The sequence below is a fragment of the Oryzias melastigma genome, linkage group LG16 (genome assembly GCF_002922805.2).
Source record: "Oryzias melastigma strain HK-1 linkage group LG16, ASM292280v2, whole genome shotgun sequence".
Taxonomy (NCBI): domain Eukaryota; kingdom Metazoa; phylum Chordata; class Actinopteri; order Beloniformes; family Adrianichthyidae; genus Oryzias; species Oryzias melastigma.
The window spans coordinates 3,362,248-3,375,369 of record NC_050527.1 but is presented as its reverse complement, the minus strand read 5'-3'; the positions used below and the strand labels follow the sequence as shown (position 1 = coordinate 3,375,369).

At 36.8% G+C, this 13,122-nt stretch overlaps 1 protein-coding gene across 1 annotated transcript in view; it reads left to right on the top strand.

Moving 5' to 3' along the window:
- The window catches only part of LOC112143435 (glutamate receptor ionotropic, kainate 3), a 138,367-nt gene that overhangs the window by 18,122 nt on the left and 107,123 nt on the right, over positions 1 to 13,122 (top strand). The gene's annotated exons all lie outside the window — the stretch shown is intronic.

Sequence of the window (13,122 nt, the reverse complement as noted above, 5' to 3'; positions counted from 1 at the left end):
GATCTGGGATGTTTCCAAATTCCCTACCTTGTTAACAAATGTTAAGATGTTCTCCCAGTTTAACCTTTAAAAGTATCTAAATCTCAATGGGCATGAAAAAAAGAAGCCTGCATTTTCATCTGGAAGGGAATTATAATTCATGACTATATACTTCTATGCAAGACTGGATTAAATATATATATATATTATATGTATATATATATACATATACTGCATTAGAATACATATATATACTATATATATATATATATATATATAATCTAAGGAGAAACTAGAATAATACATGTAAGTGTAAAATAAATCATAATAAATAAATAGATTTTCCTCTACATTAAATGTAAAGTGCATTAGTCACCGTTTTATACCATAAAATTCAGTACACATGCAAATGCACATATAAAAATATGGTCTTTTGAGGTTACCATTCCAATTGCTCGGGGAAAGAAGCTTTTCATTTGTGGCAGACTCGTGGCTACAGAAGCGTTTCCCTGACTGCAGAGGCAGAAATAGTCTGTTGCTGGGGTGGTGAAGATCCTTTTTAGTCTCTGAATCCGGAGAGTGGGGAACGTTGATCCGATGCTACTCTGTACTTTACTGGGCCAGTCACTCTTTCCACAATGCAAGAAAGATCAAGAAGTTCCCATCTTGTTAACAAAAAGTGTGAATCTCCGAGATGCATTCATCCCTCCGAATCAAAGTGGAGGACACTTTTAGCCCTGCTTCTGTATGGAAGGTAACACATCTCGACTTTAACACGTGAGCTTTGTGACTCGCACTTCTGCTACACATCGGTAATGTCTCGACTTGTATCAGCAGAGGCGAAATAAGCTGTGTGTGAGTATGAACTGAACTGTTGGTCACCATAGAGCAGAAGTTAACAGATTCTCTGATTCAGTCTTATATCTAATCTCACATTTTCTTTGGAAAGTGTATTGTGATCTCTGAATGACCTTCAGTTGATCAGTCAAGCCATTAGTCAATCAAGAGACATGAAAGGACGTGTCCCAGACGTTCTTGCACCTGCATGAGATGTATCCCACCCTCCCCCATAAAGCTACGGTCACACCACTGTCTCAAACGTGCATTCAGGCGTCCTCTTTCAATGAAAAGTCTACGCATATTTTGGGCTTCCGTGTTAAAAAATCTCACGTTTCCATGTGGTTTTATGACTCTACGCATGTGTAAATGCGTGGCCTTTGAAAGAAAGTTAAACCAGGTTAAACTTTGACAAGGGATGTAACAATGCAATCAAGCCACAATTCAACCTGATTCACGGTTTTAAAGCCGTGATTTCAATATTTTTCTTTTCCTAACACAATGAATTGAAGGTATTTTAAGGGCAAGCAGGTTTTCTTTTTGCCCCTTACATTAAGCTGTCTGTTTTTGTACTAATAGAAAATAATTAAATACTAATAATTATAATTGAAATGAACACAAATCTTTTGTAACCAAGAGGTGAGTTATTTATTTCAACATCTCTTTTTATGCTATAACAAACTTAACTTGTTTTACACACACAACTTAAGAACCTACTGTGATACAGTGTCACTGGAATATAAAACAACACTGCATTAGAATACTAAAAAGTTATTTGAAATGTTCACAAATTCTCTTTCCTGAACTCTGTAAAAGTACTATGTCTCTTGTACTTCTTTAGTACTGCTGACTTTAAATGAGAAGAAACCTCCTTTTTATCTCAGTCTGTTGCTTTCACTGCCATGCTTCTAAGGTATTTGTGTTACAATGAACTAGAAGCCCACAAACGCAATATGCCATGACGTTTGGGGCACTAATGCGATATGTAATGACCTTTGGGGAAAGCGTGTCGCACCACGTGATGTAAAGTTTGCCCCTGCGTATTCGCGTTTCTTTATTCGCAGTTTCAGGTATTGGCAGATACTCCTCCGGTTCATCACAAAAACTCTGATAACTTAAGACACTTGTATGAAACTTTTGCTTCTGAAGGTGTTGCGGAAATTTCCGGGGAAGAGCACACTTGAAGAGCACGCTAGCCGTCCGCTACACACACATACAGACACACACACACACACTCACAGCAAGCCTGCATGGAGAAATGTCATCAGCTCAGCATTTCTAAATTTAGGCCCAGGCCGTGACAAATCAATGTTTTAATTTTCTGCAACAATGAACATGTTGACAAGACATCGTTACATCCTTAACTTTGACCGATCAGAGACTCGGATTTGGTAGTGGCGAATGGATGACGCCTCCTTTTATCACGGAAGTGCTAACCGTTTGAAAATTTGTGGAGGAGAAATTAATAAAAGGTACTTGTTTCTGGTCAGAATTATATATCGGAATAGAGCTCTAAAGGAAAGATTCGCAAGATTTGTATCGCTGCAACATTTTGAATTAAGCATCTTCCAACTGCAGGTGGGGTACAGGTTTTAGTAAACAGTAGAACAATAGAAGGAGTCCCCCCTTGCTTGACTAGTGTGAACATTATGGGTTATATTCATGTTGATTAGCTTGTTTAACATATTCTTGAACCCTCATCACATGCCCGGTGAGTATATAACTTAAGATAAAAGCAGCATAATTTCAAATCCAACAGATATTCTAAAAATTTTGAATAGTAGCGTCTCTGAAACATCATTGTACCCGGTCTTTTTATGCATCTTTATATAAATCTGTCACAAAGCCTTGAAAATGTCCAGACTCTAATAGGTTTTACTCATGTCCAGTTTTGGATGAACTCACTCGGTTATGTGTCTTGTGGTGTTTTTACTTCTTTTATAGCTGTCTTTCACCCCCTCATGCCGAACATAAATGCATGCTTTTGAATGGGTCATTTCTGCTGTGAATGTTCCCTGCTCTTCCTGCTGTGTAATCCTCCATCTACTTTGGCACATTTGCCTTTTTCACCCATTACAGTCTCAGTGATTCCACCTGCTGCACATTTCCTAGATGGCGTATAGTACATTATTTCTTCCTTTACTTTGTCATGGCTTTTAAATAAAATAGGAATCAGTGTCGGCCTTATATGGGGTGATGGACTTTGCAGTGGTGGAGGAGACTTTTATTGGCGAGTAAATCCACCATCACATTCAAGACAAGTATTTACATAAGCAGCAGAGGGATGCAGCATGTGAAAGGCTCCTCTTAACGTTATGCATTTGTTCAGTGAGAAATGACTCCAAGTGTTTACTGAGCACCGAAAGCCTTCAAGGAACACATTGGCTTTGTCAAGGGTCTCTGAAGAGTGATGCAACCTGGGTAAAATGGCTTGTTTTGTTTGAGTGCGTTTGTGTCTTTGTGCAAAAAGATAATGTAACCACAAATTAAAAATCACGCCCTTTCGACAAAATTCGATGTGCACTTTTCAATTTTTCCTTAAAATGTATAGATTTGAATCATAATGCACCAGAATCAGTTTCACGGTATTTCCTCTCATTGCCCTTTTGGAGTTTTTGGAGAATGTTTATGAGTCATTCACCACAAAGAAAATGTTTCAGGGCTTATCTTTAAATATTTCAGTAGTATTTGGGATCGAATGATGCAAATTTTTACTCTGCAGCTGCGTAAAAGGAGTACATCCCTGGGCATTCATTTTCAGGGTAATATCAGGATTTTCTCCTTACGACCTGTTAAAAATTCAGACTTAAGGATTAGACAAACTGAAATATGCTCACGAGAGGAAATATAGGAAAATACAAAAAAGAAAGGCTCCTATATTTACAAATATAGAAGATACATTTATTTTTATTTTGAGATACTTACTTGGTTGCATATTCAGGAAAAGACAAAAAAAATAACTAATACTGACTAATGCAGGAGGCTCTTGCGATGCGTAAATCCTATGATTACTCTGGATCCATTAAATGCAGTAATATCAGTCTTTTGGTTTTAATGTTGCTGCAGCGAGCGCAAGCTGCTTAATAAATTAATACACAGTGGGTGTTTCTGCTCATACCAGCCCCTCAGACTGACAACAGAAAGAAGCAGATGAATTATGCTACAAAAACCTGTGCGGGGGATATTGTTTTTGCAATAATACTCACATTCATCTGCATCAGACCTCATTATAGCTCTTAGAGACGCAGATAAAGAAACGGAATTTATGCAGGATCTGCTTCCGTCTTGAACGCTGCACTAATGCTGATTGATTTGAAGTCAAAACATTGTGAGGGAGTTGCACATTTTTCCTTCAAGAAATTCAATTTTGTCGATATTAATTCTCTGGGTCAAATAATATTTGCATGTTTTGCATCATTTTAAGTCAAGGACTCTACTTTAAAAAAAAAGTATTTAAAAAAATGAATCCATGCAAACTGGATCCTGAAAAGCATGATGGTTAATCCAATATTTAATGACTAAAATGCATGAATGAGGACACTTTTTAAAAAAAAATTATGTTGGTTAAAAAAAAGAAGATTTTTAGAGTGTAAAACACTTATGTAAGCTCTTAAGTTACTAATGGAAAGGCATTAGACATGACATACTGTCCATTCTGAAAAGCAGAATATAATCCAGGAAACATGTCACCAACGGAGTCAGGTGCCCTGACATTATTTTGAATTAATGATGTTGAAAGGAGAATTGGAAAGACCTGAGGTTTTATGTAACATCTGTTTTTAATCAACATTTTTCCATATTTATTTTTCAGAGAGATTTTTAAAATTCTTGTTTCGATTGCTATTTTAGCCAGTTTCAAATATTTGCTGGACTAAAAAAAAAGAAAAACATCTTTCTCTTGTTTTTATTATGCATGAAAGTAGTTTTGGAAAGATAATATGTTGACAGTTTATTTTTCACACAGTTTTATATACTTCGTGGATAAGCTTTTAAAAAAGTCATGAGAAAAAAAAAGTGTTTTTTATGGTTAACAGCAGAAATGTCATCAGCAAATAAATAACACACTCTTGGACGTGATTCTGATGCGGAGAAAAGCGACTTTGTGATGTGTCACTTTTCTCCGCTTTATAAACAACTGATTCACGTTGGTTGCGTAAGTACTTAACTGCTGTGCAGTGTGGCTTTTTTTTCCACTTCAGAATCTGATGGAATTTATAGACTTTTTTTACGTGACGTCACACATCGCCGAACAGTGAGTCGCTTCCGGCTCACTGACTGCTGAACGCTGTTTAAAGAAATTTTACATAAATATTAAAGGGTAAACTAACCAATTGTAACTGAAATGTGTACAATATTTATTTCCTAAATGTCATACCTGGTTGTATTCATTTCCTCCACTTAGATCGTTCACAAACCAGAGTACAAATGTCCGGCCTGCAGAAATTCAGCTGCTGCAGCTGCTTCCCCAAATTCCCGTGGATGATATTAAACGAGTCGTGGATTATTTCTCTCTGACAACCTGGTCATAGTTAGACGAAAGTTGCAAGTACTTCAGTAAATGCCGCTTGTTTGATTATGAAGGTAATTAAAATTTCATTCTTTTAATCTGTGCTAATGCTAACGCTAGCATTAGCATTGGGTTTCGAGACGTGGAGCTGCACATGATCTTTTCTCACCAATTAAAAGTTGCCTAAATTTTCGTGCTCACAAAATCCTTGTAAACAGAGCTAAAGTCAGGCAATTTTAATAAAGTAAATTATTAATGTTGCAGTGTTTTCTACTGCGGTCATTTAGCTGCTGTTTGCTCAGCCGTGGTTCTAACATCGCTCCCCTTTGCTTTTACTCATAATTGTGTCTGATCTCTGTAGTATCAGGTACTGCAAAAGGGTAGGAAGCTAATTTATGTTCCCTGATGGAAGTTTAATAAAGTTGAACCTGTGCTAAGCTACAAGCATGTCTCATGTGTTTGAGTAGACTTTGAGACAGATAAACTCAGCCACCTGAAAATGGTGTCAGAAATTAGCCCATGAAAATAAAATAAAATAAAAAGAAAGGAAAATAAAGGTAAAAATTATTGAATTAATTGAAAATTGTCGACATTTCCACGTAATGTTATAAAATACGTTTTCCGTGTGTCTAAATGGAGCTAAAGGTCCAGTACAAGAAACAAGGACACATGCAATAAAGAAATAAATGTAAAAAATATTTGTCAAAAAGTAAATATTATACTATTAAATATACTATTAAGCATTTTAACATGTCTCAATCTCTCTAAAAAAATCTTACTGATGTTTTGTCTGTGTGTTTTATTTCATAACTGAGCTCTAACGCCGGGTTCACACCGCACGCGGAACAGAGGCCGCTTTCATTCGGCGCCCTTGTTAGTTAGCCTATGGTGTATTTCACCCCAAATCTGAAGCACCGCCCACCACCGTGGCACGAGCCGTGAACAATCCGCGTCAATCTTAGCAGGAAGTTACGCCAAGACACACTAGAAGATCCAGTCAATTTTCAAAATATAACCAATTTTTCACAATAAAATACTGCGATTGACATGTGCAATTTTGTATCTAAACAGGCTGTAGAGATGAAAATAAACACACAACACACAAATAAACAGAAACACACACAGATCAACACAGTGGGCCGACTAGCGAGGGTTTTGGATGTCTAAAAACACAATCAACGAAGAGAGAAGCAGAGATGGACGACGTAAAATAATTTTAGAAGCTCCAAATAACCACAGCTGAGCAGAAGCTCCTGTCGACCATCATGAAAAAATACGTGTCTGGTGTGAACTGGAGGTGAAGCGGATACCGCTCGCACTGCGCTAACACGCAGTGGCGCTTCAGCCTCTGTTGTGAACCCGGCGTAAGTTTAACACAGAAAGCTTTCATACTGCCTCGCCTAAAACGCATAATTTTTTGGCCACCTTTTCTATCCTTTACCTTCTTTTTTTCCTTTTCTATCCTTTACTGATTTACCTCACGAGGAACACATTCAAATTGTTTGTTTTATTGCTTCGACGCATGCCTAAAAAGCAGAGAATGCAATGTTTGCCTTGAGTTTCGTCTGTTTTGACCTTTAACGAATTGAATTCCCTGTTTGAAAAGAATTTATTAAAAATGTTAATTTGACTTAAAACAAGAAAAAAAAATCTTTGACCTGTGAAAGACAATAACAGCTAATTAAACACCATAATAGATAGACATTGAAAGGATACATTTAAAAAAGTTAACTTGCCTTGCTCAAAGACTTTATGGCATTGATTGAAGGGTTTAATACTCTTCAAGTTTTGCACAAACTCCTGGATGTGTTGCAGACTGCGTCGTCTGTCCTCACCTTCAAGCATAATGCATGATTGTTAAAGTGAAACTGATATCTGATGTAAAGACGGGATGACAGTTAACGGTATTTGGTGCTGCCTGATGTTATGAATGCATCATTGTTGCATAATGTCATCATCATTTTGACAGTCGATTCTTCACTGTTATTTGTCCTGTGTTTTTAAAAATCCAGTTTTCATTTACTTGAAGTTTTTTTGGTCTGTGATTCTCCCACATTTTAATTTCACACATAAAATTCTAACACAACCTGGTTTAAACATGTGTTGCATATTAATCCAACATTCCGGTTTTGCACGATGTTCATGTAAGGCGATAGATAATACGAGGCTACGAATCCATTATAAAACCTTTATTGTTTCTTTATGGGCAAATTTAACAGCCCCATTTAATGCCATCCAAACATGCGCTCACATATAAACTTAGAAGCTTCACTGCTTCCGCCCAATGTTCCTCCATAATTTTCACATAGAGCGTAGCTGACAGTAAAACATAAATAAATAAATAAATAAATAAAACAACCCGCACAGAGTAAACAGATGACACATTTTAGATGTGTCATCATCATAGTTTTATGATTTGTTGGTGGAGGGACTCACAAACCATAAAAGCTGCACAAAACCTCACCGGCTCTCAACAGAACCAAAAATAATCATTGAATGAGATTCAAGAATGTAATTACTTTTTTTCTGCTTAATTTAAGACGTTCCCATTTGCTTAACCTTGATGTTCATTCCCAAGATCTTCCAGAAACCATTCTGACTTCAAGTGGGCAGATTTGATGCAATAAGAAGATCTAAATGCAGTAATTGAGACAGAAACAATAACGCCTCAGTGCTTTTCCACAATCTGTTTCCATTCATTTGTTTTAAATAATGTAGCAGACATAGTCGCACCTAATGTTACTAAGTTTCATTCTTAGTTCAGCAGAAAAAGAAACTATTGTCACATAATAAAAATAAAACAAAAGCTCAACCAATCATAATACAAATATACATAATTTACATTTAAATACTCACTGTGGAGAACTTGGTGACTCGTAGTACCCCACAGAGCAGCTAAATTATAAAATGAATTATGATAAATTGAGTCTGTTTGCTTTGTTGCCTCTGGGGCAGTGTAGTAACATGGCCATGTAAAAAGGTAGAGAAAAAAAGTAGGTTGACCAGCTTCAGTTTTGCATATAAATTGCTCATTCTAGTTACCACAAAGTTGAATATTTTTATGTCATTCTATCGTAATAAAGTTATTAATATTTTATGACACAATTTTACCCAAAACTAGTTTAATAGATTGCTGGGCTTTGTACCTCCAGGTTAAGCATATATATATATATAAAACATCATAATCAAGTTTATAAGTTTATTTATGAAGTGCTTTAACACAAAGCCCTCAAGTGCTGTACATTAAAAACTAAACTTATTAAAAACAGATTTAATAAATAAGTGAATACAAATACAAAACCAAAATAAAAGAAAGCATGTGCACTGCTAAAAGTGAAAAATTGCATCGATTAGCAAAAATACTGTAATTTGGCACGTTTAAATTATGCGTTTTCATCAAATAAAAATTTTGAGTTGATGGTTTACTCAACATAAAAATGTTATTTGATAAAAACTATTATTTTTAAATGTAAAAAAAATTACAAAGCTGTCAGTAATTCATCCAATGTGTAGATAAGAACGTATTACAGTAAGAAATTGAGAGTAAACACATAAAACAACAATAAAATATCATGTGTAACTAAAAGCTTGGCTAGAAAAATGAGTCTTGAGTCGAGTTTATACAGTGAAGACGCTTGTCTGATATTTAGCTGCAAAGCGTTCTGAAGCCTCGGAGCACAAACAGAAAATTATTCTGTATTCACAATTATGTCAATTTCTTTTAACTTTTTTGCTTTAAAGGAAAAACAATAAATACAGCCCCCCATTCTATCCTGCACCACCTCCAAGCAAGCACAGACAGTTAGACTTGTCAAAAGGCTTATCCTTTAAGCAATCATGCAATTTCTGGGTACAAATTGACAATTAATGCAAAGTAAAAAAACAAATTAATTTGGGTAAACAATGTGTGCTGAGCATAATAAAGCTGAAAAAACACAAAGTTAAACACAAAGATGTTTCACACATCACTAAAATACTACAAGGACCGGTGGCTCCGCTTTTATCACGCTGCAGAAATGCATCACATTTGTGTCTTTATACAAAACAATTGACAATTTTTTTTGGTCTATGATTATTCATGCTTCTAAATACTTTCTTACTGTAGATGCTACAAATTCACCATAAAGTTGAATTCTTTAAAGCGGAGCTTACGTCATGTCTGGTTCACCGGACGTGGAAGCGCTGTGGAACAGTCTGGGGGCAGATTACGCATAGTATCTGCTTAAACTCCTGTTCACACCAGACACAGATCTTTATATAATAGAAATGCTTCTGCTCAGCTGTGGTCATTTAGAATTTTTTTTGGCCATTATTAGACACCGAAAACCTCAGCCCCCCCCCGCTCCGTAGTCGCCCATTATGTTGATCTGTGTGTGCCTGTTTGTTTTTCTTGTGTTATGTTTGTGTGTTTATTTTCATCTCTACAGTCTATTTAGATACAAAAATATATCATCGCATTTGTCAATCGTGGTATTTTATTGTGAAAAATTAGTTTTATTTTGAAAACTGACTGGATTTTCTCATGTGTTTTGGCGTAACTTCCTGCCAGGATTGACGGGAATCACTTGCGTAAAAAATGGCCTTCGTTCCACGCCGCTTCGGGGTGCAGTGTGAACCAGGCGTCATATTCCTGAGCACCTCCACAGGCAGCCCCAATGTTTATCCATCAATCAAAAAGCTTGTCACCATGACAACAATGGGAGACCAAGTTTTGCCTATTTAGCCACAACTGTCCCAAATAAAGCCAACATTTTCCGTGTGTCCTTAACTCATACATGTACTGTTCTTGTGTTTTGGTGAAGTGATACTTTAGGATAAATCTCAATTATTGGCAATTTTTTGTCGTCCAACTTTATGTATTTGTCATAAACAAACACACAAAAGCAGATGATTTGTTGCACTCCACTTCATTCTAAGAATTGCAGATTGACAAACGTCAATCCAGTTCAAAAGGAAGCAGCAAAAAAAGGCTGCTATTGTTGAAAATTGATCTATATCTCCGAAATGACCAGAAAAAATGTATGTTTGGAAAAACGACAATGGGTAAAACCAAGTTAATAACCATGTGCCGTAAAGTCAGCTTATTTTTTTCAAAGAGAATCACTGACTGAGGTGTATAGCATCCCTCTGGTGTTCAGTTTGTAGCAGCTGCTGGGCAGAAAAAAAGGAATTTTTAGATTTAATAGTACGTAGGAGAGAGAAAAGCAATGAATAAATAAGAGGTTATACGGTGGTGCAATTCAAATCAGCCTTGGATTCAATTTGTTGATGGAATAGTAATAGCAAAGCCAGAGAGAGAAAGCAGAAAATGGTGTGTGATTTTCTTCACTTGCTTGCATCTCACCATGCTAATTTGTGTTTCATGCTCTGCAAATGCAAGCATGAAAAGCCAACCCTGGCGTACAATTGGATTTTTTTTGTTATTATTATAAGTACATTATTTAGACACCTATGCATTTATTTACCTTTTGTCATTAGAAATTATTAATCTCCTTGGTTGTGATAATTGCAAGAGCTCAACAGCTGTTTTTTTTTTTTTTTCAGAAGAACTACTTTTGGTCCAAGTGGCGGCCCACGTTTCATTATCGTGTTGTCTGCGCTGCTTCACGGGTCTCTTCAAAGACCACAAAAAAAAAGTGCAAAAAAAGAAAGGCACAGCATAAATGTCCCTCCTAATGACTCTCAGCTAGACTACTCCTTGTATCATTTATGAGCCAAGAAGAAAGGCGGGCATCATTATAGTGAGCCCATGTGAAATCCACTAGCAGCATGATGCTCGACAAAAAGAATCCCCTCCTGGCACATCGGGCGTAATGGGACACATTAGCGTATCGTTAGCCTGTTAGCAAGCCTGGAGGTCAGACACTAGTTGCCAAATTCCTGCTGCTAAAGAGAAGGAGAGCATGTTCTGGCTGTCTGTACGTTCATTTGTGGGCAGATAAGGCACAGGCGACGGTATTTTATCATGAGATTTCAAAAATTCCAGAAGGGGTTGGAGGGGATAAGTGAGTACATTCAGGTTTACTATATCAGCTGTGACTGATCAAGTCAGAAGCTGACATTTATAAATGCCCCTTAGATTAAGTGCGGCTCAGTTCTTTATACTTTTAAGATATATCTCTTTTTTTCAAAGCAAACCCAAGGTCTGCTTTAAAATACAGAGAATATCAATCCAAAACCCCTCTTTTTTAAAATATCAAATCATTAAAAAAGCACAGCAGGGAGAAGGGAAAAAGTCATTTTTAAAAAGGAAACATTTTCCATCCATTCTGTATCTCACTAGTGGGGGAAATAGAACAGTCTGAAATGTCACCAGCCACAGATGGAGCATAATATGAGTCTATAAAACATGAGAGGCTGTTAAAGATGCTCATTGCATCAATCACAGCAAGTCCTTTGTGTCGAGAGTTGCTAATAGAGAGTTCAGCTGCATTTAAGGGTTTTGCTTTATCATAAAAGCTAAAATAGTATTCAGGACTCCATTATTAGTCATTTGTGAAGCAGCACAACAGACGTATGCTACTTAGGTAGATTACAGAACAAGCAGGCAAAGACTAATGGGAGGATGACAGGAAACTGCCCAACTGATGAGGATGATGGGGAAAGGGGGCGGTTGTGGTCATGGGCAATTCAGTTAAGGAGGGAAATAAAAATAATGTGGGCTGTCATCTTTCCCTATCTGTTGCAGTTTGCCGCCGTTGAAACCCAGAAATATCATCTAATTTGATTCACCTTCAAAAGGACGTGCATCTTTTTACATCACAGGCTTGCGGGCTGCACCGCGAGAAAACAAATCTGAGACGGTGTAACTAATGATGCTGGAGATCCTGTCATATTATCAGCTAGAAAAAAACAGATCTTGCAAAAAAAAAAAAAAATGATAAGCAACAATTTAGTACTTCACTATACTATAGGATCTGGAAGGACGGGGGAGTTTTAAGGTTAACAGGAGCAGGGGCTAGTCAGCAAATAATAGGAAAGTCATCAGTGAGAGATGACTATCAATTAAAGGCACTTAAGGCACTAATGATTGGCAAAAGGGTCCTAATGAGGATATGTGAAGGTGGGTTCACATCTGTAGAAGTCAAGTGCAGTGTTAAGATTCAAGCGGCACGTCCAAAGCCATAGAGTCTCCCAGCTACACGTCACACTATCAAGGTCATTAGATGCTGTAATCAATTTAGCTACCTTTATTTTAGTGTGAAACAAAGTTGCCTTGTTTTAAAGCAGTGACGGCGAAGCATGTGCTGTGGTACAGCAGGTGGTTACACTAATTACCTCCTTCTGTCAGCTAGAAGGCATGCTAATCAGTGGAATAGCCCGGTATAGTGTTTGGCTAAGATGAAAACCTGGGCCATTCCCTGTCACACGGTTGCTTATCCATGCATTATAGTAAAGTTTAGAGACGGCGATCTCAGGATGCTTCCATACACTAATTATACATCTGCTGATCACACAAAAAATATATATAAATTGTTGAGTTTGCACCACTGTACAAGAACAGCATTTTGGGGAAAAAAAATACATCATTTTTTTATTATTATTTTTTTAAGAGGGTAACATACTACTCCAACTATATTTTTATCTATTGTAAAATTGTTCCCTGTGGTCTTTTATTTAATATTATGTCAAAATCAAAAAGCCTCTTTTGTTTTTTAAGACATTTTTTCCAGCTTATTAGAAGTACAATTCTTTGTTGTGGGCGGGGCTCTTGGTGGGAAAGTTAGCTGCACTCAAATCCCATCAAGCCTTTGTTTACACTCTCTCATGCTAGTGTTCAGCTTCTCACAACCTTAAGC